General features: G+C 41.4%; 1 protein-coding gene across 5 annotated transcripts in view; it reads left to right on the forward strand.

The window, feature by feature from the left end:
• The window catches only part of LPAR1 (lysophosphatidic acid receptor 1), a 144,965-nt gene that overhangs the window by 40,341 nt on the left and 82,870 nt on the right, over positions 1-21,754 (forward strand). The window contains exon 1 of one of the 5 annotated variants that reach the window (XM_062207770.1): positions 865-912. The exons of the other annotated variants lie outside the window; for them this stretch is intronic. The gene's annotated coding sequence lies outside the window, so the exon portion shown is untranslated. Of the gene's footprint in view, positions 1-864; positions 913-21,754 lie in introns of those variants that run through there. 5 annotated transcript variants of the gene reach the window in all.

Genomic DNA, 21,754 nt, shown 5'->3' on the forward strand with positions numbered 1-21,754 from the left:
TTTGTTGAATCATTGGAATAATAGTGAAATTCTTGTTATTTCTGATATTAAAGAAGATGCCTCTACTGAGAAGCTTGTCCTTTATACTTTTTAAATTTATTTTTTACTTGAAAGGCAAAGAGACAGGAGGGAGGGAGCCGGGAGGGAGGAATGACTAGGAAGATTACCCATGACCACCTCTGCAGTCCCTCCATGCTGACTGCTAACACAGGAGAAAGTCCTGGTCCCATTACCCGAAGAAGTCATCCAATCCAAGTGGGGCCTAGCCTACTGCTTCCCAAGTTACAAGGCAGTACTAAGAGACTTAGCTAGTGACAGGGAAATTCTTCATGATAGAAAACTGTTGAACACCGGGTCTTTTGGAACTGGACTTCTGTCCATTTACACTCAGGAAGTTGTGAACCATCAGTGGATTTTTTTTGTGGTGCTTACTGACTCATGAAAAAAAAAAATCAGGGTTGCCTAGGGCTTCTGCAATTGATGGGAGAATGGTGATTGTTATAGACAATGTTTTTATTTCCCTCCCAATTGATATTGAAATCCTGAGCTTCAAGCTGATGATAGTGGGAGGTGGGACCTTCGGAAGTCATTACCACCTGAGCCTGGAACCCTCACAAATGTACACGTGTCTTTATAAAAGAGAGCTCACTAGCCCTCCTTTTACTTACGGAAACCCAAGGAGAAGGCAGCCACTCATCTGCGGTCCAGAAAGGGCCCTCACCAGAGCCCGCCTGTGCTGGCTCCCTGATTTCAGACTTCCAGCCTTCAGGACTACAAGAAATAGTGTGCGTTCAAGCTACCAAACCTACAGTAATTTGTCATAACAGCTTGAATTGACTAAAGCAAGCAGAGAGCTGCACAGTCCTGAGTGTTGCCTGATGCCTTTGTCAGCTGTGTTTTCTGCACAGTGAGGTACAGTAGAGTCTGAACCTTCTAATGTGCAACTGTTCTTTTGTAGCAAGAAAAGCGTTCATTAGACACTAATGGCTTAAGTCAGCTCCATCTACACCATAGGCACTCGATATTACCACCAGGTTCCTATAAATGGCAGGTGGTTATTCTTGGTTTCAGAACTGTTTTTTTTTTTTTTTAAGATTTTATTTATTTGAAAGACTTACAGAGAGAGGTAGAGAGAGAGAGGTCTTCTCTCCGTTGGTTCACTCCCCAAATGGCTACAACAGCTGGAGCTGAGCCGACCTGATGCCAGGAGCCAGGAGCTTCCTCCGGGTCTCCTATGTGAGCTCAGGGGCCCAAGGACTTGGGCCATCTTCTACTGCTTTCCCAGGCCACAGCAGAGAGCTGGATTGGAAACAGAGCAGTTGAGGCTCAAACCGGTGCCCATATGGGATGCTGGTGCTGCAGACCGGGGCTTTAACCTGCTGCGCCACAGCGCTGGCCCCTGTGAGTTTTTGTTTATATGTATTTTAACTGAAAATTGGGTAGCGGCAATCGGGAAATTGGGCTGATACCATCTTTACTCAGAAATCGGTTTATGACTATTTGCAAGACTTAATGATGTAACCACAGTTTTGGATCCTAATGAAATGTCTCTATTGAGCTGACTGATTTTAAGGATTTTAAACTTTATGTTTCTTACAAGGATTGATATAGGAACTCAGAGAATAATACATAGAAATTATCTTTTGACAGATCAAATTCCATTTCCAAATGATACAAAACCCACTTGTGTCAGCATCCCTCTGCCCTCTTTTAAATTTACGATTTAATAACTCAAAACTCTGTATGAATTAAATATTGCCTGTCCAGTTAAGCTATGCTGTAATTTTATCCCCATGAACAGGAAATTAAGAAGCCTTAAATCATGTTGGCCAGCCATTTTTCTTAAACGATAGCACACTATTGACTTTGTCAAGGCCAGAGTTGTTGCTTCTGGTGATACCCTCCACTACTCAGATGCACAGTATTAAGTAGTTGCTAGGGCAAGTATTTAGCTTAGCAACTGAGTTGTCTGCATCACATGGTGTGCCTGGGTTTAATTCCTGTCTCTGCTGACTCCACATTTCTGTGAACGTAGACCTTGGGAGGCAGCCGAGATGGCTGAAGTAATTGGGTTCCTGCTCCCTATGTAGGAGACAAGGCTGGAGTTTCCAGTTCCTGGCCCCAGTCCAGTCTTGACCATTGTAGACACTTGGGGGGCGTGAACCAAGGGATGGGAGCCCCGTCTCTGCTTCTCAGCTAAAACAACAAGTTTTTTAAAAAGCTTCCTTCCATAGATCAACTCCCATAATGATGTGGTGAGTACGGTTTGCAGCTCTCATTCTTGCGGACACATGCTGGGATGAAGTCCTTTTCAAAAACAACATGTTCTTAGAAGCTTCATTAAGAGAGTGTGTGTGTTTAATGTCCAAGATTCCCAAATGGTAACGCCTGACCTCAGATCTTTTGTTCGCTTGCTCACAGAGCTTCAGTCTTTATTGAATAATTCAAAAGTTCTCTCCTAAGAAAATTTCATGCAGTCCTCATCATTGAACAGGTAACACGACACTCCGTTTGGATTCAAGTTTAATTACATTTTCTTAAATGTCAATTTTTCCTTTGATGCTGGCTATCAAAAGCACATGCAGTCGCTTTAATGCAGCCACATTGAAGACTTGGGCCACTTACCAGAGATTTCAGTCTTGAATGATCTGCTTTCCAGTCCTATCAAAGACCATTTGAGCCATGGTCATATTAAATAGACAGTGAGCGGTTCTCCCAGTCTGACCCCAGGACCGGCAGCACCAGCACCACGTGGGAGCTTGTGAGGAAAGGCAAGCTCTTGCCCCTCCACCCCGAGACCTACTGAATCAGAAACTGAGCAGGGAGAGAGCCAGCCCCTGTGTTGTGTTGAGCAAAGCCTTCCAGTAAATTCTGCCTGCTGTGTGCTGCAGTTGAGAACCACTACTCTGACCTAGTACTCGACTTGCCCAGCTTTCAACTTAGGCCCGTGTGGGGCACTTGTTAAAACTACAGATTCTTGGTTCCTTCCACACAGAGTTTGATTCAGCAGGCTTGGATAAAGCCCAGGAGCCACCGTTTTTGTATTCTGTATTAAAGCTTACTCTGTTGGTACCTTGCATTGTGTTAGATCCTCAGTTGCTCTAAATGTAGAACCTGCTACATTTTGTTTCCTTATAAGAGTCTTTCTGGACAAGAACTCTGAATTAGATAATGGCATGTAACCACAGGGTTGCTTCAGAATTAAAGAGACTTTAAAAATACAAGAAGCATTTACGTTTTGTTTTCTCTTTCGGTTTCAGGGCTGATGTGCCACCTGACAACCTGTAGTTGCATTCATTGAGGGTTCCTAGGAGAAGAAATTGCCTCATCAGTAACTCGGCATATTTTGTGTCATGTGGAAACCTTGAGTAGGATTTAGATAGAAGAAAATAGTGGCTCTCTTTTGTTAGTTAATATGCAACTCTTTTTATCTTTTGCTGTATTATCAGAGAGCTCAGAGTAACACTTTGCAATCAGTTTTGAAATATCTATTGTCCTCAACTACCTTAATCCGTGACTCTAGTTCTTTTGTAATCTCTTGTAACTGGGGTGAAACTTGTTTGGAGATAAAGCGGGTCCAAAAACTAAGTAAATGATGGAACATCTGTGCTTTGCTCTGGGCATCTTGTTTGGAGAACTTTCCTGTCCCCGGGTCCATGTCTCCCTCCCCATGTGCTACAGTGTCTGTGCCTGCATGGGAAATAGTTCATGTTTCCCAATACCAGGCACTGACATAGGCAGTAGGGGAAATCTGGTTCATTTTGTTTCAAAACACACCATACCTCAATTAAGTACAAACAGCTGCATGGTGGGCGTGGGGCCAATGAAATCAGTGTGGCTCTCTGAACTCCAGCTGAGAGCAGTTCATAGAGCAGGGATCTGAGGGCACGCCTCCCACTGACACCATCAGGCCCCAGCCAGGGAAGGGTCCTTGTGTGTCACCCTCGTCACCTGTACAGCCACTGCCTGGAGAAACTGAGGTGACTTTGGAGAGGTGGCTCTATTTAGTTATTTTATTTATTGGGAGTCACTTCTCTGCAGTGGATTGAACATAGCACTTTCTATCTCTTGCAGCCCAGAATGACAATACTGTACAAAGGGGAAACCTGGGAATAGAAAGGACTTAGAGAAGAGCTGCCTGCTTATTTTATCCATGGGACCTGGCTTAATACAGCAGCCACGTTAACCCTGGCCATGCAGCATGCGCCTGCTTCTCAGGTCCTGGGACACGCTGGGTCAGGCAGAAGCCTCAGCCGCTGGGGCCATTTGGTTCTCTCTTCTTCCCCAAGATATTCTAGGGACTATCAGTTTAGCAGCAAACTTTTTATTTTTTTTTTTCCCTTCGCTGATTCCTTTTGAACTACAATTTCATTTCTGCTGTTACACCTGATGCTTTATCTCCTCTTTGGAGTGACCATGGCAGCCCTTTTCACGCTAGTTAGAAGTTGCCTGTATGACGTTGTCCATTCACAACATACTGAACTCCTCGCTCTCCTGTGTTTTTCTGGACATGCGTGACAGCACCTTTCAGGCTGATGTAGCAGGGCCCCACAGCTGTTTTCTTAGGTCTCAGGTTGTTTTTTAGGTCACGTGTCTGGCAGATAGGGACGCTGTGGCTGTTTTGTGGTTTTGCTATCTCTTCACAGTTTGTAAAGAAGGCCCCTTCTCCTTTTCATGGTCTGTTTCTTTCTGGACAAACAGCCTCAACAATTATTTTAAAAGGCATCCCCTGGTACATTATAAGAAACCCTTTCATAGCAGGCAAACCGGAGCTAGAAGACCCTTCACGTAAGTTAGGGAGGGGCCGCCCTGTTCCCTTGGCTTTTTTGGTTGCTGTCATTGTGAGTAGGGAAGTCTCATGGCATTTTCTTTGCGTTACTGCCCTCAATTCTCCTCCTACAAGGTGGAACTATTGAGATGCTCCTCACAGGACTGTTGTCTGGAAGACGTGAGGCCAGCCTTGTCTTCCCGAACCCTCAAGTCGGTCAAATCCTGCACACGTGTGAATTCTCAGGAAGCTGACATAGTGACGTATCCGCAGGCCAGCTGGGAACAATTCATCCTCCAGCACAATCCTCTTTTTCTTTAGATGCCTCTCTATACTTACTGTTTTGAAGAGGTGTTGCCAAGAGGGATTTCACTGAGGAAAAGCGGAGGATGCTGGGAGCAGGAAAGGAAATGAAATGAAACACCTCGTCATTTTTCCCAGGCCGAAGCCGATATTAGGATTGAATTCAGCAGGTACATATTTTCTTCTCAAAACTCTGATTAGGATGCGTAAGTCTAGACTAAGTTGTATATGGATTTTTTTTTTTAAAGCTACTTTTATCTCCCATTTAATTAGAGGCTGGAGAAGGGAACTGGGTTTCTTATTTGGCTCTTGAACTTTGAAAATAAACACAACTTTCATATTTTTGAATAGCACATCGTGGGCCAAACACCATCTGGAAGAGATTCTTCTCACTGGTAGGCAGGCGAAATGTCATAATCTACCATCTTCAAAGGACAGAGCGCCGTGTCGCATTTCTCCGCTGTGCTGGGCACAGCAGAAGAGCCTCCGCGTTGCTGGAGCATGGGCTGACTGCAAATGTAGCTCTTTGGCACTTTGGCTGTAGCTTTTGAAAATACAGCAGAAACTTTGCTGGTGTGATGCTGCCTGCATTGTTTACTGTGGTCCAGACTTCTCCTTTTGCAAAAGACCTATTTGACTCTTGGCAACGTGCCTCTTAGACTTTGTGATTTGTCTGAGACGTCTTTTCCTGTCTAAAAAAACCTACCTCTGAAACGAGGCCCATGTGTGTCTGGGAGAGTCCTGTAATTTGAAACAGCAACTTCTAGCTGGATTTTAAACATCTTTTTAAATGGAATTGATTTTTGGCATGTCTGTTCTTACAGTTAGTCGCCGCACCTGAACACTTTCCTCCATTTGAAAGCGTTTTGTTTTAGATGATCCCCCCCTGTTCCTTCCTCTCTCCCTGCCTCACTGTTTCTCCTCGCTCAGACTTGCAGGAAAGTTGCGAGTACACAGAACAAAAGTGCAAAGAACCATTGATCACCAAGTCAGTTCAGAGGCTCCAACACCCTCAATACTTTATCATCTGTTCCTTATTAGCAAGGGCATTCTTTCACACAGCCATAAAGCAGCCATTGAAAGCAGTCAGTGTTATCTTATTATCTGATTTTCAGATTCTACTCAAGTGTTCCGTAATTGTCACAGCGCTATCCTTTATAGGAAATAATCCAGTTCAGAATCTTGCAGTGTGTTGGTTGTCCTGTCTCCTCTTAATCTCCTTTAATATGAATATTTTCTCAGTTGTTTTCCTTTTTTTGGTGACTTTTATGATGGCCTAGTTTTTTAAAAAAATTAATTTTATTTGGAGAGAGTGAGAGAGAGAGAGGATGAGAATCTCCCACCCCCTGGGTCACTCCCCAAATGCTTCAACAATCAGGGCTAAGTCAGACCGAAGCCAGGAGCTGGGGATTCAGGCCAGGTCTCCCATGTAGTGGCAGGTACCCAACTACTCGAGCAACCGCCTGATGCTTTCCAGGGTGCAGCTTAACAAGAAGCCGGATCAGAAGTGGAGCCACTGCTTCAACCCAGGCACTCAGATGGAATGTGGGTGGCCCCAGGTGGTGTCTTCACCCCTGTACCAAATGCCTCCCCTGGCTTTGATCTCCTAAAGGCGATGGGCCAGTTATTGTTGTTATTATTTTTTTAGAATGTTTCTGAGTTTGGGTTTGTCCCATGTTTCTTGTTGATAAAATTTATATTTGAAACGCTTGTCAGAAATGCCACGAAAGTCATTTTCTCATTACACCCTGTGAGGTCGCACAAACGTTGATTTTTGTTCCTTTACTAGTAGTGTTTACTTTGATCACTTAATTAAGGTGATATCTTTCAGACTTCTCTATTATAGAGTTAACCATTTTTCTCTTGGGATTATATAACTGTTTTGTGGGAAAGGATTTGAGTCTATGCAAATACCCAATTTTTAGCAAAAATTTTATGCAAACAAAAATGACCTAAGAATTTTTTTTTTCAGAATAATAATTAGACAAGTGGGTGCCTTTTAAACTAGTTTTCTTGTCTCAGTTCTTTTAGTGCCATCTTAGGTGTTTGCCCTCTGTACAAAGACATCACTTTGCTCTAAGACATTGTACACTTCCCCGGCCCCTGTGCTGGAAGCGGGCATTTCTCCAGAGGACCTGGTTCCTTTTAATAGCAGATGGCATTTAGAGACCAAGATCTTAGCGCTGGATGTGCGTGCTGTTAGTGGGGTGTCCCTCTCCTGGGCTCCTCGCTGTACAACACACATTCATGCCCAGTCTCATTTCTGTTTCTACTGAAAACCCTGAGTCCATACTTCTGTCCACACTTCTGTCTCTCCCCTCCTGGGCGCCCCCTCACCTTTCAGGCTGTGACGTGAGCTCTGGGCCCCTTCTTGTGGGGCCATCCTTCTCAGTCTCTGACACCTGGCACTGGGCTGCTCTTGCATACTTACAGGCATGATTTGTTTAAATTAGTGAAGTGATTAGTAGTCACATTTTCTTATGGAGTTTCCCATTCAAGAGAGAACTATTTACATTTTGTGATTTCAAAATCTATAGAGTAGTGTTTTTCATTATTGTAAAACTTATTTTATTTTTTTAATTGAGAACATATGTACACTGCATATGTTTCAGATGTACAGCTTGATATACCTGTGAACTCATCACCACAATCAAGATAATGAACCCATCCATCACTCCCCAGTTTTCTCCTGTCTCTTTGAAATGCTTCCCTGGGGTTGCTCTGCCCTCACATTCCCGGGCAACCACTGGTCTGCTTTTGACCACCGTGGACTGGCTTGCATTCTCTGTGGTCTTATGTAAATGGAATACAGTCAGTGCTGTGTTTTGTCTGGCTTCTTTCACTTGGCTTAGTGATTTTGAGATTGATAACATGCTATTGTGTATATCAATAGTTCATTTCTTTTTATTGCTGTGTAATATCCCATTGTATGAGTACACAACAATTTGTTTATCCATTTAGTTAGGCAGGCACATTGGAGCTGTTTCCAATCTTTGGCTATGACAGATAAAGCCACTGTAAACAATTGTGCCGAAGTCTTTGCATAGACTTTTCTCTTTGGTAAATATCTAGGAATGAAATGGCTGGTTTGGATGATGTTTAACTTTTTTTTTTTAAAGATTATTTATTTATTTTAAAGGTAGGGTGACAGGGAGAGACAGAGATCTTCCATTTGCTGGTTCACTCCCGTAAATGCCCAGAAGAGCCAGGAGCGGGGAACTCCATCTGTGTCTCCCACGTGGGTGGCAGGGGCCCAAGCACCAAAGCTGTTACCTCTGCCTTTTCTGGTGCATTAGTAAGAAGCTGTATTGGAAGCAGAGCAACCAGGACTTGAACCAGCACTCCAGTGTGGGATGTAGGTGTTGTAGGTGGCTTAACCCCTTGCACCACAATGCTGGCACATATTTAACTTTTAAAGAAACTACCAAATTGTTTCCAAACATATCCCTTCTTACATTCCCAGTTCAGTAGTGAGTGTTACAGTTCCTTCATATGCTTACCCTTATGTGGTGCGGTCAGTCTTCTTCTTTTTACCTATTCTAATAGAAATATAATGGCATTTCATTGCGCTTTTCATTTGCATTTTCCTAATTGTTGTGCTGTGCTTATCTGTCATCTGTATATTATCTTTGGTGAAGTATCCAAATGTTTTGCCTCTTTTGAAAAAGGAGTTTGGCTTCTTACTGAATTTTGAGATTTATTATATACTTCGGATACAAGCTTTTTAAATAGATATATGCTTTAAAAGTTTTTTTTTTTAAGACTTATTTATTTTATTTGAAAGATGAGAGAGAGAGAGAGAGAGCGAGCAAGATCTTCCATCTGCTGGTTCATTCCCTGGGTGGCTGCAATGTCCTGAGTTGGGACAGGGTAATGCCAGGAGCTTCTTCCAAGTCTCCCATGTGGGTGCAAGGGCTCAAGCACGCAGACCATCTTCTACTGCTTTCCCAGGCACATTAGCAGGGAGCTGGATTGGAAGTGGAGCAGCTGCAACACAAACAGGCACCCCTATGGGATGCCAGTGTCTCAGTGATTTTGCCTACTAATGCCAAAACTCTGGCCTCTGAAAGTATTTTCTCCTGGAACTATGGCTTGTCTTTTCATTTACTTAACAGTGTCTCTTGAAGAGCAGTTTTTCGTTTTTAAAAACTTTGAGTTGTGGAGCCAGCATGTGAATATACACTTCTTTCCTCACTTTATGATCATTGTCATGAATACCACATTTTGTGATGTGAATATCCCTGTCTTCAGGAAAAAAAAAAAAAAAACTGTGTGTATGTGTATAATATCTACATATGAAGTGAATATGGGAAAATGTTAAAAATTGTTAAAATCTTAAAGGAAAGAAACCTACTACAAACTGTTTTTATCTAAGGTGGAGCATTTCACCTGAGAGAGACAGAGACAGACATAAAGGGAGGGAGAGCTCCCATCTAGGGGTTCAATCCCCTGATGCCTACAGTGGCCAGGGCTGGGATGGGGCCAGAGCCAGGAGCTGGGAATTCAGTGCAGGTCCATTGCCACTGCCTTCCAGGGTCTGCATTGGCAGAGAGCTGGAGTCAGGAGCTGGGGCATGAAGTGAACCCAGGCACTCCAGTGTGAGACCCTAGGCTAAACACCCATTCCCAATTTGTTCTTTAAAGACAGGCTTTTGGTATCTTATCTAAGAACACTTTTCCTACACCCTAACTACACAAAGATTTTTCTCTCATGTTTTCTTCTAGACATTTTATAGTTCTAAGTTTTATATTTAGATGGGTGGTATATTTCAGTTAATATTTGCATGTGGTAAATCCAAGTTTGTTTTATTTATATTCAGTAGCCCCAGCACAATTGTTTCTTCGTGTTGAAAAGTGGAGGAAAGTGGGTAATTTTTCCATGATCTCTTTTGCCTTAGGTGTCCAGAGGGGTGTTTGGTGTCATGGTTACAATGCTGCTTGAGACACCCACCTCCCAGTGCTTGGGCACAAGTCCCAGCTCTGCTTCCTGTCCAGCTTCCTGCTAATTTGAACCTTGGGAGAAAGCGTGTGATGGCTTAAGGGCTTGAGTCCCAGCAACCCGAGTGGCAGAACTTGGTTGAGTTTTGGGCTCCTGGCTGTGGCCTAGACCAGACTGTGCTGTTGTAGGCATTTGGGAGGTGAATCACAGGATGGAAAATCTGTGTGTGTCTCTTTTTCTCTCTTTCTGGCTTTCAAGGAAATAAAATTTAAAATACTATTTAAAAAACTACTTGTCTATATAAATGTAGGTCTACATAAAAGTAGATATGATAGAGATATTATGATCTATTAATCTTGTCTATTTTTATGTCCTTAACTACATTGTTATTAACTTTTAATGTTTATGAAGTGATAATACTTCTTTCATTTCCGATATTAGTATTTCTGTCTTCTTTGTTTTTTCTGATTGGTCTGATGAGAAGGGTAGCAGTTTTTTTGTGTTTTGTTTTCAAAGAAGCATTTTTTCAGCTTATTTAGATATCTATTTCATAATTTACCATTTCTTTTTTTTTTCCTTCCTTTGAGTAATTAGGTGACCTTTATCTAGTTTCTGATGATGGAAGATAAGGTCACTTAATGAGACTTTTCTTCTCTTCTACTATAGGTGTTAAATAGTATAAGTTTCCGCTTAGCTACTGCTTTAGTGGTACCCCACAAATTTTGATGTAATTTGTTTTCATTTTTATTTAATTCAGATTGCTTTATAATTTCCCCTTTTGATCGTTCCTTTGGTCCATAAGTTATTTAGAAATGTTATTAACTTTTCAAGCATTTGCTTATCTTCCAAATATCTGTTACTCATTTCTACTTTAAGTGTGGTCAAAGAACATACTTTATTTAGCCCACTTCCTTTTAAGTTTATTGAGACTTGTTTTATGGCCTAGAATTTGGTCTATAATGGTACAAGCTTCTTATGTGTTTGAGATGAATGTGTGTTCTGCTGGTGTTGGGTTGTGTATCTTAAAAGTTTGTCACTTGATGCATAAGCTTTTAGGATTATTACATTGTCTTGATGAATAGACCCTTTATCATTATGAAATGACCTTTGTAATTTGTTTTACTCTAAAATGTACGCAGATATTTATATAGGCTCTTGAGCTTTATTTTGTTTAGTGTTGTCCTGGTGGGTCTTTTTCCATCATTGTGTCTTCATCCTTGAAGTATGGTTTTTGTAGAGAGCATGTAGTTAGGGCTTGCTGTTTTACTCAGTCTGACAAGCCTTGCTTTTTAATTGGGTGGCTTGGTCCACTTGAATTTAATATTTGAGTACCAGTATATGCATTTTGATATGGTTATGTTGAAGTTTGACATCTTGCTGTTTATTTGCCCCTCTGTTGTTTACTATTTGGGATTTGGTGTGTTTTATGATTTTATTTTATCTTATTGGATATTAGCTGAGTTCTTTGTTTTGTTATAAGTGCCTCAGTCAGTGTCTGTAGTAGACTGTAAGTTATTTTAGGCTACTTTTAAGTCATGTTGTGTAGCATAAGAGCCTTACTACAGTGTATCCTGAATTTTCCCCTCCTAACATTTTTTACCTTTGCTTTTGAGAGATACCTCATTGTTAGTTATTATTTTTGTTGATAACTTTTTTAAAAAGCTTCATTGAGCTATCATCCACATATCATATAACTAAACCATTTAAAGTTAAAATTTTGGGTAGGTGTTTGGCTCAGTGGTTTAAGAGGCTCCTTGGGACACCCCACATCCCACACTGGAGCGCCTGGTTCAGGTTGTAGCTCTAGCTCTGCTTCTAATCTAACTTCCTGCTAATGTGTGATGTGGAAGGGAGCAGGTGATGGCCCATGTACTTGGTTGCCTGCCACTCCTATGGGAGCTTAGATTTCAGGCTTCCTGTGGAAGCTTGGCTTTGGCCTGGCCAGCCTTGTCTGTTGCAGGCATTTGGGGAATGAATCAGCAGATGGAAGGTCACCCTCTTTTCATCTCTCTCTTTCTCTCTGCCTTTCAAGTAAAGACTGAAAATAAATGAAAAATTTCAAATGTACATCTCTTTTTAAAAAGTTTAAATTTTCAATATATTCAGAGTTGTACAGTGATCATTACAATTTAGTTTAGAAAACTTGTGTCATTCTAGAGGAAACTGCTTTCTACTTACAGATAGATGTGCCTATCCTGGACACATCATATGGATGACTCACAGAACATGTGGCCTTTTGTGACTGGCTTCTTTCACTCAGTGTTTTTAAGGTTCATGCGTGTTATGGCATTTATCATCCCCTCATCTCTTTTTGTTGCCCAATAGTATTCTGTTGTTAAATGCCACCTTTTAAAATGCATTTATCAGTTAATAGACATTTTGATTATTTCTACTTTTTGACATTCTGAAGCATTCCGAATAATGCTTCTGGGAACATTCTCGGACGAGTGTTTGGGTGGACATACAGTTTCAGTTCTCTCGGGAGTGGAGCAGTGAGCGGAATTGCTAAGTGTTGTACAAACTCTATGTTCAATATTTTGAGGAATCGCCAGGCTGTTTTTAATAGTGGCCACACTACTTTACATTCCAGCCAGCAGTGTATGAGGGTTCCAGTCTCTGCACATTCTTACCAACACGTGATATAATTTTCCTCTGTCTAAAGGACTTTTTTTAAACATTTCTTGTAGTGTAAGATCTTATAATGAATATTTTTCATTATTAGTGTTTGAACTGTTTTTGTTTCACTTTTCATTTTGAACAGTATTTTCCCTGGGTATGGAACTCCAGATTTATAGTTTCCCCCATTGCTTTAACAATGTTGACCTTTGGTCTTTTTGTTTTCATTGTTCACGGTCAGAAAAGCCTGCTGTCAGACTTATCTTTGTGGTGGCTTCACAGATTTTTATGGCTGTATTTTTATAAATTTGATTACACTGTTTGTGTGTTTTTCTTTGCTTCTTGTGTTTGTGGTTCATTCAACTTGTTGAATCTGAGCTTATAGTTTTCATCAACGTTTGAGTTTTTTAGCCTTTACTTTTCAAAATATTTTCTGTTCTCTTTAATTTGGGAACATGAATAATATGTGTATTAATCCACTTGAAATTTTCCTTAGTTCACTAACATTCTTTTAAATTTAATTCTTTTTCTTTTTTTTTTTTTTTAAGATTTTGTTTTTTATTTGAGAGGCAAAGTTACAGTCAGAGAGAGGGAGAGACAGAGAGAAAGAGTTCTTCCATCTACTGGTTTACCCCCAAAATGACTGCAATGACCAGAGCTGCACTGATCAGGAGCCAGGAGCTTCTTCTAGGTCTCTGACATAGGGGCAGAGGATCAAGCACTTGGGCCGTCTTCTACTGCTTTCGCAGGCCATAGCAGAAAGGTATATTGGAAGAGGAGCAGCCGGGATATGAACCAGCGCTCATGTGGGATGCTGGCACTGCAGGCAGAGGCTTAGCCTACTGTGCCACAGCGTTGGCCCTATAATTCTCTTTTCCCCTCAGTGTTTCAATTTGGATAGTTTATGGCTACCACTTCACTAATCTTTTCTCCAATGAAGTCAGGTTTTCTGTTACCTCCATTCAGTGTATTTTTCATTTTTATATACTGTATTTTTTTCACAGGTAGATGTTTGATTTGTATCTTTTATGTCTCTCTTGACTTTCTAAGCATTGGAACGTGGTTGTAATACCTGTTTTAATGTACTTGTCAGTTTTAACAACTTTGTCCGTTTCGGATCTGTTTCAGTGGAATGGTTTTTCTCATCATTGTGGCTCATCCTTTCCTGCTTCTTTGTATGGCTGCGAACCCAGGCCATGTGAATTCTACCTTGTTGCATGGTGATATTTTTTATGTGCCTATAAATATTCTCAAGCTTTGTTCTCCCTCACAGTTAATTACTTGGAAACAATTTGATTTTTTCGTATCTTGCTTGTCAGAGTTGTTAGGCACCATCAGCTGGGTGTTTAGTCTAGGGAGAATTATTCCCTACTGCGGAGGCGGGATGCTTCTGGATAGTCTACCCAAATGGCCACAGATTCCAAGGTTTCTGGGCTTGATGATGGGAGCAGAGGCTGTTCCCGGCTCTCTGATTGCAGGTGCTGCTCCCTGTGATCCTTTCAGGTGGCCTCCACCAGTTTTCTCACCTGCATTTTGGGATCAGCGTGGAATCATATCTTTAAAACAGGCAGTTATATCTGGTCCCTGGTCCTCTGTCGTAGCCTTATTCATTCTTTTTTGGCAGAAGATTAAAATGCCTGTGTCACCCCAGGATATAATATTTAACATGTAGTTGGTATTATCTTTCTCTGTGTGTGTGTTTTTCAAGTAGGAGACAGATATTTCAGTACAGTTTAATTTTATTATTGGCTGTTTAAAATGGATTTGCATGTGAATCTAGTTTAAATACCTCAGCTGGCAAGTACTATCGTGTTGGATGGCTTCTAAAACTTCCCTGTCATCCATGATCTTTGTTTTAAGCATCTTTGAAGCACACTCTTGGCCCACAATATTCTTCCCACAGTGTGAATTCTTAGTTGTGGAGTTACAGATCCTTGGATTCAGCATACTTGTCAGGCTGTTGATGCACACCATGCACATACACACACACACTTACACACAAATCTGTAATGTATTCTAGAACAATCAGAACAATTGCACTGACAAGATAATTGTATCCGAGGACCTGTTTTTCTACCTTGTATTCAAACGTATCAGAAAACTCTCTAACATAACTTTCTTAAGTTGATGTACAGTTTTTAAATCACGATCCTGTGATATCTTTGGTTCAGGCAATCAGAATTGATTTCTGACTTATTCTGCCAAAGGTGCTTGAATTGTCAGCTGCTTGGAATGTTAAACAATGGAGACAGCCCCGGAAATCCCTGCTGTTGCAAGCTCATTCTGGCCGGAATCCCTTGTCTTCCCATAGCCACAGACTTCTACCTTCTGACTTTGCTCCCGCCTGCACTTGATCTCCTTCACCCTCCTTCCCTTCTCACCTCCCCCACTTACCAGTACTTGAAGGGTCTTCAAAAAGTTCGTGGAAACTGCGTCCTGTGAAAAACTGCATGGACTTCATTTTTTTTTTTTTGCTAAAATAAACTTATCTTTTTAATTCCAGTTTTTCTATGAACTTTATCTTAAAAAGATTATTTGAAAGACAGAGTTACAGAGAGAGAAAAACACACACACACACACACACAGGTCTTCCATCCACTGGTTCACTCCCCAAATGGTCTCAGTGGGTAGGTGTGGGCCAAGCCAAAGCCAGGCATCTAGAACTCCATCTGGGTCTCCTGTTCCTGGGCCATCTTCCGCTGAGCTGGATTGGAAGCAGAGTAGCTGGAACTTGAACTTGGGGTCTGATATGGGATACCAGCACCACAGATGGTAGCTTAACCCACTGTGAAAAGAAAAGTTTCATTTCTTTCTGGCCCTTCCTGGTTATTTTGATAAGTTTCAGGATACCATTTCTCCCCATCAGGAACACATGTATAGTGAAACTGCCTGTCTAGCCAGTCTTTGAAATCAGGATAGCGACTTTATGGAGTTTCTGGCCAATTTCTTCATTTCCACAATCCTGGATTCAATGGGCAGAATAGACGCCGACACCCTGCTGGGACTGTGGTCCTGTGTTTTCCTTTCTGCCCGTTGGTGTGAGCAGCATGGGCTCACCATATTCCTCTGAACGCATCAGCTTGGTGCTACATGGAAAGAATGATGGCCTTTTAGGCCAAAACGTGGAATACAAATTGTGATCAAAAAGGTGGAGGAGCAAATGGAAAAACTGATCCAGTGTTTGGAAAAGGAAAGATTTAAGAACGTGAATTGTATTGTCTTCTGGGAGTAGGAGAAAGTCTGTGCGGCCACAGATGTGTTGGAACAAAATTGGAGGAATGTGTTTGGCTTCTCATGTGCCTCTCTGGTTTCATTGCCCTGATCCCACAAATGAACTCTGAAGGTGATCGCCAGTCTTCTTGTCCCCACGCCTCGTCCCTGCTGTGGGAGGCAGTGGTCAGGATAGGCAGCCCAGAAGGAAGCTTACCGGGGCTGGCTCCGTGGCACCCTGTTTTCCCCTGTTTCTTTCTAGGTCTTTGAACATGAAATTCTGATTTTATCAACTTTAGAAATAAAATAGTATGAATTGGTTTCTTTCTCAAAAAGTAAAGAATTTTCTCTTTTTTTGTGATTTTATGGAGTTTTAGTTCATGAGCTGTGTGTATTTCAAATATGTACCTTTTAAAAATATTTATTTTCATATCTTTGAAGAGCAAGGTGACAGTGAGTGAGTGTGAGTGCTTACATCATTTGGTTCGCTACCCAAGTGTTGCTAATAGCTGGGCTTGGCAAGACCAAACCCAGGAGTCTGGAACTTGAACCTGGTTTTCCATGAGGGTGGGCAGGAATCCAAGTACTCGAGCCAACACCTGCTGCCTCCCAGGGTGAGTGCTAGCAGGAATCTGGAATCAGAATCAGAGCTGGGGCCCAAACCCAGGCCTTCTGATGCGATGTGAGGGTCCCATGAGGTAGCTTAGCTGATGTGCCCAAAGCCCACCCCTAACTGTCATCTTTACTGCTAGGCCAGACAGCCACCCCTGCATGCCTGTTTTTGACCACTGTTGTCACAAGCATTCTGGGTGGACAGGGTGCTCAAGCCAACTCTATCCCGAGCACATTGTTTTGACTTAGCATATGGGCAGTTGTATTGTATCAAGCGATGTTTTTCAGGCCAAAATACACCCTGATTATTTTATATTCAAATTTTGTATTTTGCTTCTGTTGAATAAATGGCAGGTTGGCTGACTGTAGAATTTGTGACTTATTCCATATTCTGACAAAGTCTTGAAAGTTGTTCATCTTGTTATCTGTTGTAGACAGAATGGTGGCTGTGTCTAGCCCCATTTTATTTTTTTCTCTTGTGATTTGATTTTTTTCTTCCTTGCTTTTCTTTTAATGGGAATTCTTTCAATATTTGAAGTTTAAGTACGTAACCTGTGTTTCCACTGTAGAGTCTTTATATTTTTCCTGGAATGTGGTAAACTCTTTATATGTATAAAAATTGTGATAAAATACACATAGTATCAACTTATCCCTCTTAGTCATTTATGTGTCCAACTCTGTTTAGTGCCAAGCATATTAACATTGTTGTGCAACCAATTTCCAGAACTCTTGATATCTTAGGAAACTGGAATTCTATATCCCTTACATGAAAACTCACCATTCTTCCCTCCCTCCAGTCCTTGGCAGCCTCCATTCTACTTTCTGTTCTTATAAATGTGACTGCTCAGGGTCATCACTGTGGTATAGCGCGTAAAGCTTCTGCCTATAGTGCCGGCATTCCACATGGGCACTGGTTCGAGTCCCAGCTGTTCCTCTTCTGATCCAGCTCCCTGCTTATGCACCTAGGAAAGCAGCAGAAGATGGCCCAAGTGTTTGAGCCCCTGCACCTGCATGGGAGACCTGTAAGAAGCTCCTGGCTCCTGACTTCGGATTTGCCCAGCTCCAGCCATTGCAGTTATTCGGAGAATGAACCAACTGATAGAAGATTCCCCCCCCCCCCCTTTTTTCTCTCTCTCTGCCTCTGCCTCTCTGTAACTCCGCCTTTCAAATAAATAAATAAATTTGACTACTCTAGGTACCTTGTATAAGTGAAATCCTATAATATTTGTATTTTGGATTGATTTATTTCACTTAGCATAACGTCTTCAAGATTCATCCATGTTGTAGAGTCAGAATTTCCTGCCTTTACACATTGTGCGTTTGTCTGTTCATCCTGGGCTGCTTCTACCTCTGAGCTACTGTGAAAAATGCTGCCCTGAACTTGGGTGTACACATAGCTCTTCAAGATCTTGTTTTCAGCTCTTTTGCAAACATAGGCAGAAGAGGGGTTGCTGGATCAAAATGTAGATTTATTTTTAATTTTTTGAGGACTGTCCATACTATTTCCCATAGTGACAATCCATTTTATCCGTTCGGACAGTGGTACACAAGGATTCCAATTTCCGTACATCTCATCAGCAGGATTTCCTGTTTTGTTTTTATAACGGCCATCCTGACTTGTGTAAAGGGATATCTCCTTGCAGTTTGGATTTGCATTTCTCTTAGCAATTAGTGATATTGAACATATCTTCATATGTCTGTTCGTTATATGTGTATCTTCTTTGGGGAAATGTCTAAGTCCTTTACCTAGTTTTAGAACTAGGCAGTTTTGTTTTTGTGTGTTTGTAAGTTGCTCTTCTCAAATATGCCCATTATTAGGTTGAATATTTTCTGTGCTTCGTATCCATAATTTCTAATCAGTCTGATAAATTCCATTGTTACAAATACATATGCTTTTGCCCAAGTCAAATTTCCATGGCATTGACTTGATTTTCTCCGGTGGCACTTTTGCCTTTTGCTCTATATTTTTAATTTAAGCAGTGAAATTATTTAAAATCAAAATTATAAATTTATGATTTAAAGTATCAAATAGCTTTATGAAGGTTCCAGGAGCCCCATTCTCCTCCTTGTCATTTTTCCAGCACTAAAGCTACCACTTTCAGTTGTTATAGCTGCTGCAGTTGATATTTGCATTGAATCTCTAAGATTTTTTTATGTTTAAAAATTAAAAAAAAATATTTAAGAAATGTACATTTCATGCATTTGCTATGTACAGATTCAGGAACATAGTGATACTTCACACCCTCCCCTCCCCTCCCACGCACACCCCCACCCTTCTTTATTCTCCTACTTAATTTTTGCAAAGATCTATTTTTAGTTAAATTTATACTCATAAGAACCCTACATAAATTAGGAGTTTAACAAATAGTATTCAGAAACAAACACTGTTCCTCAGCAGTTGAGACAAGGGCTGTTAAAAATCTCTAAGATCTAAGTCTTCCCCTGTAGTACCGGCATCCTATATGGGATCCTATATGGCATCCTATATGGGTTCATGTTCTGGTGCTCCACTTCCCATCCAGCTCTCTGCTATGGCCTGGGAAGGCAGTGGAGGATGGCCCAAGTGCTTGGGCCCCTGCATCCACGTGGGAGACCCGGAAGAAGCTCCTGGATCCTGGCTTTGGATCAGCCGAGCTCAGCCGTTGAGGCCATTTGGAGAGGGAACCAGCAGATGGAAGACCTTTCTCTCTGTCTCTCTCCCTCTCTGTAATTCTGCCTCTCAAATTAAAAAAAAAAAAAAAAAGAAAGAAAAAAAAACCTCTAAGATTTCTAAAAGCTTTTTTTTTTTTTTTAATCGTAAGCAACCTCTTGTTTTGAAATATGTTTATGTTGTAGAATCCCCAGCTTTTTACTTCTTTCTTTTGGTGTTTGCTCAGTTTTTAAATGTGCTTACTGCTCATTCAACCTCAGGTTCTCCTAGTTACAGAGACTTCTCCCTGTATCCGGGTGGAAAGTGGTTCTGTCAGGGCTGCCTGTTGGGCCTTTCTTACCTGTGGTCCAGATTTTCCTTCTCAGTTACGCGGGAACTCCTTTTGTTGTTCTGTGTTGGCCCCCTGAGTACTGCATCACACGCCTTCCCTGCCTGTAGCCGCCTCGCTCTTTTGCAGAACATCCTTCAGTTGCTCCCTTGTCCTCCAGGCTTCAGGGTTAACAATTGAGAAGTCCCCAAATTTCTGATTCCTAATCCTCAGTCTGTGAGTTCTCCCTGCCTCCCTTCTGATATTTTACAGCAGTTTAAAAAACCTGCAGTGTTAAAGAAAATCTTATGGTGATGCAAGACGTGTATAATCTGGGCGAAGTGCATAAAATGGGCCTATTAAATCATTTAAGGTGATCAGATAGTATGCACTTGGTGGGCCTTACTGTCTCCAGATGTATACCCTTCCAGTTGAGGAAATGTTTTGTGTTAGTTATTTGATCCCTCTCCTTACTTTTTCTTCTGCTTTTTCATTCTGGAGTTGCTGGTATTTGGCAGTGAGACTTCCTGGGCTTCCCTTAGCTTTCTCATTTTTCCTCTTGTTTCCCTTCACTTTGTGTCTTGCTCTGCATTTTGGGCATGCCCCTTCCATTTGTATTTCACCTTTGATGGAGTTTTGGATCATCAGTTTTAAGCATCCTGTTTCTGTTTGCACGGGTGCAATGATTCCTTCTTGATGTTAACAATCGTGAAGTCTTTCATTTGCTCACATTCCAGAGAGAAGAATCTTCTGATCTCAGGCCTTACGTGATGGAACACTGGCTTCAGGTGCTATTCAGCTTAGGTAGAGGGAACAGATGCTAAGGAGGACGAGATACAGCTCTGGCCTTCGTGTGGCTCATCTTCTAGTTCCTTTAGGTTTGGGTCCAGAGTTTTTATGCTTGGTTTCTGCCACACTGTAGAGCTCTCTGCAGAATGTGCACAGACTCCAGGTCTATGGATTTTCTGTATGTCATCTAAAACGCTGTGTACCTGTGTACACTTCTCTAACATTTTGAGGATAAATTTATTCTTTTCTAGGTTCAGCATTGATGATTTCTTTTCTCTTTTAATAATTTTTGTTCAGTTTTTCTGTTTTGGGGTTGGAGGCTTTAAAATCTTCACCTATGTAGTTTTTTTGTCCTCCCCCCTGTCTCTTCCTGGAAGCTCTGGTTTGTCTTCTGCATCACTAATTTTTCTTCTCTGCTTTATTTTATATTTTACTTCTGAATTTCTAATCTGAATTTTCCTTTTTTTTTTTTTTGGTGAATGCAACTGCTTTTTTTCAACTTAATATTTTATTTTTTTTGAGATCACATTTTAATTTACATTACGGTCAAAGGCTTAATGACTACTAAATAAAGAGTTAAACAAATAAAAAGTAAAAAGACCATGGTTCAGCAGACAAATAGTCAAGGGCTACAGACAATACTCAATGGAAAGATGTCCAACCCCACTCATGGAAAGCAAACTCTTTTCTGATCTCACGTTTCTTTCCATGACCATTCTGTGTACAGAGATGCTGCTGTGCCCTCAGGAATTTTTAAAACCATGAACTAGAAATCTTCTGAAGGTTCCTCTTTCATGCAGTACATCTACTTCTTAAGTAAATATTTGCGTGGATTCTGGAGTCTTCTCTGATTTTGAAGGATAGTAGGTTTCATTGACCTGGTGGGTTTAGCTTGTTCTCTGTTGCTTGTCCTTGAATGAGAAAGCCCTTGCATATCCAGGGTTGCGTGTTGCCCTGTGTTCTTTCAGGAAACTTACATGAGTCACTGCTTGACTCAAGTCCAGATGAAGGGAAAAGGTTAAATTTGTAGTAAATTAATTTACCAATTAGAAATTCATCTTCCTGGGAGGCCTGGGGAAGAGAGCCAGCATCAGCTCTAAGAGTAATCAAAGGAAAGTTTGCCTCAAACCAGAAACTTTCTTTTAGGTATTTGGTGTGACACTCTAATTAGCAAGGTCATTGTCACTTGGCATGGCTGTCCTAGTCAGAAGCCAGCTGGGAAGGTTCTTTTCTCTCATGTTTTCTGGGCCAGTCGTCATGGCCATATGCAAATTGGGAGTAAATACAGCCAGAGATTGCTTGCTTGCTTGCTTGCTTGACCTCGGGGGCCAGCAACCCTGTCTAAGGAGTTGGTGTGTTTTCAACGGATCCCAGCTCTCTCCTGGCTCAGTTCCCTCTGGTCTTCATCTTCGAAGAGGGCATCATTACAGATCTTTGGGTTTTGGTTTGTTTACCCTCTCTGCACGCCAGCACGGTTTCACATGCAGGGAGTTTTGGGCTTTGGTCCTTTTGTGAGCCTCCTTTGTGGAAGTTGAAGCAGTATCTGGGGTCCATCTGCGGT

The sequence above is a fragment of the Lepus europaeus genome, chromosome 12 (genome assembly GCF_033115175.1).
Source record: "Lepus europaeus isolate LE1 chromosome 12, mLepTim1.pri, whole genome shotgun sequence".
Lineage (NCBI taxonomy): Eukaryota > Metazoa > Chordata > Mammalia > Lagomorpha > Leporidae > Lepus > Lepus europaeus.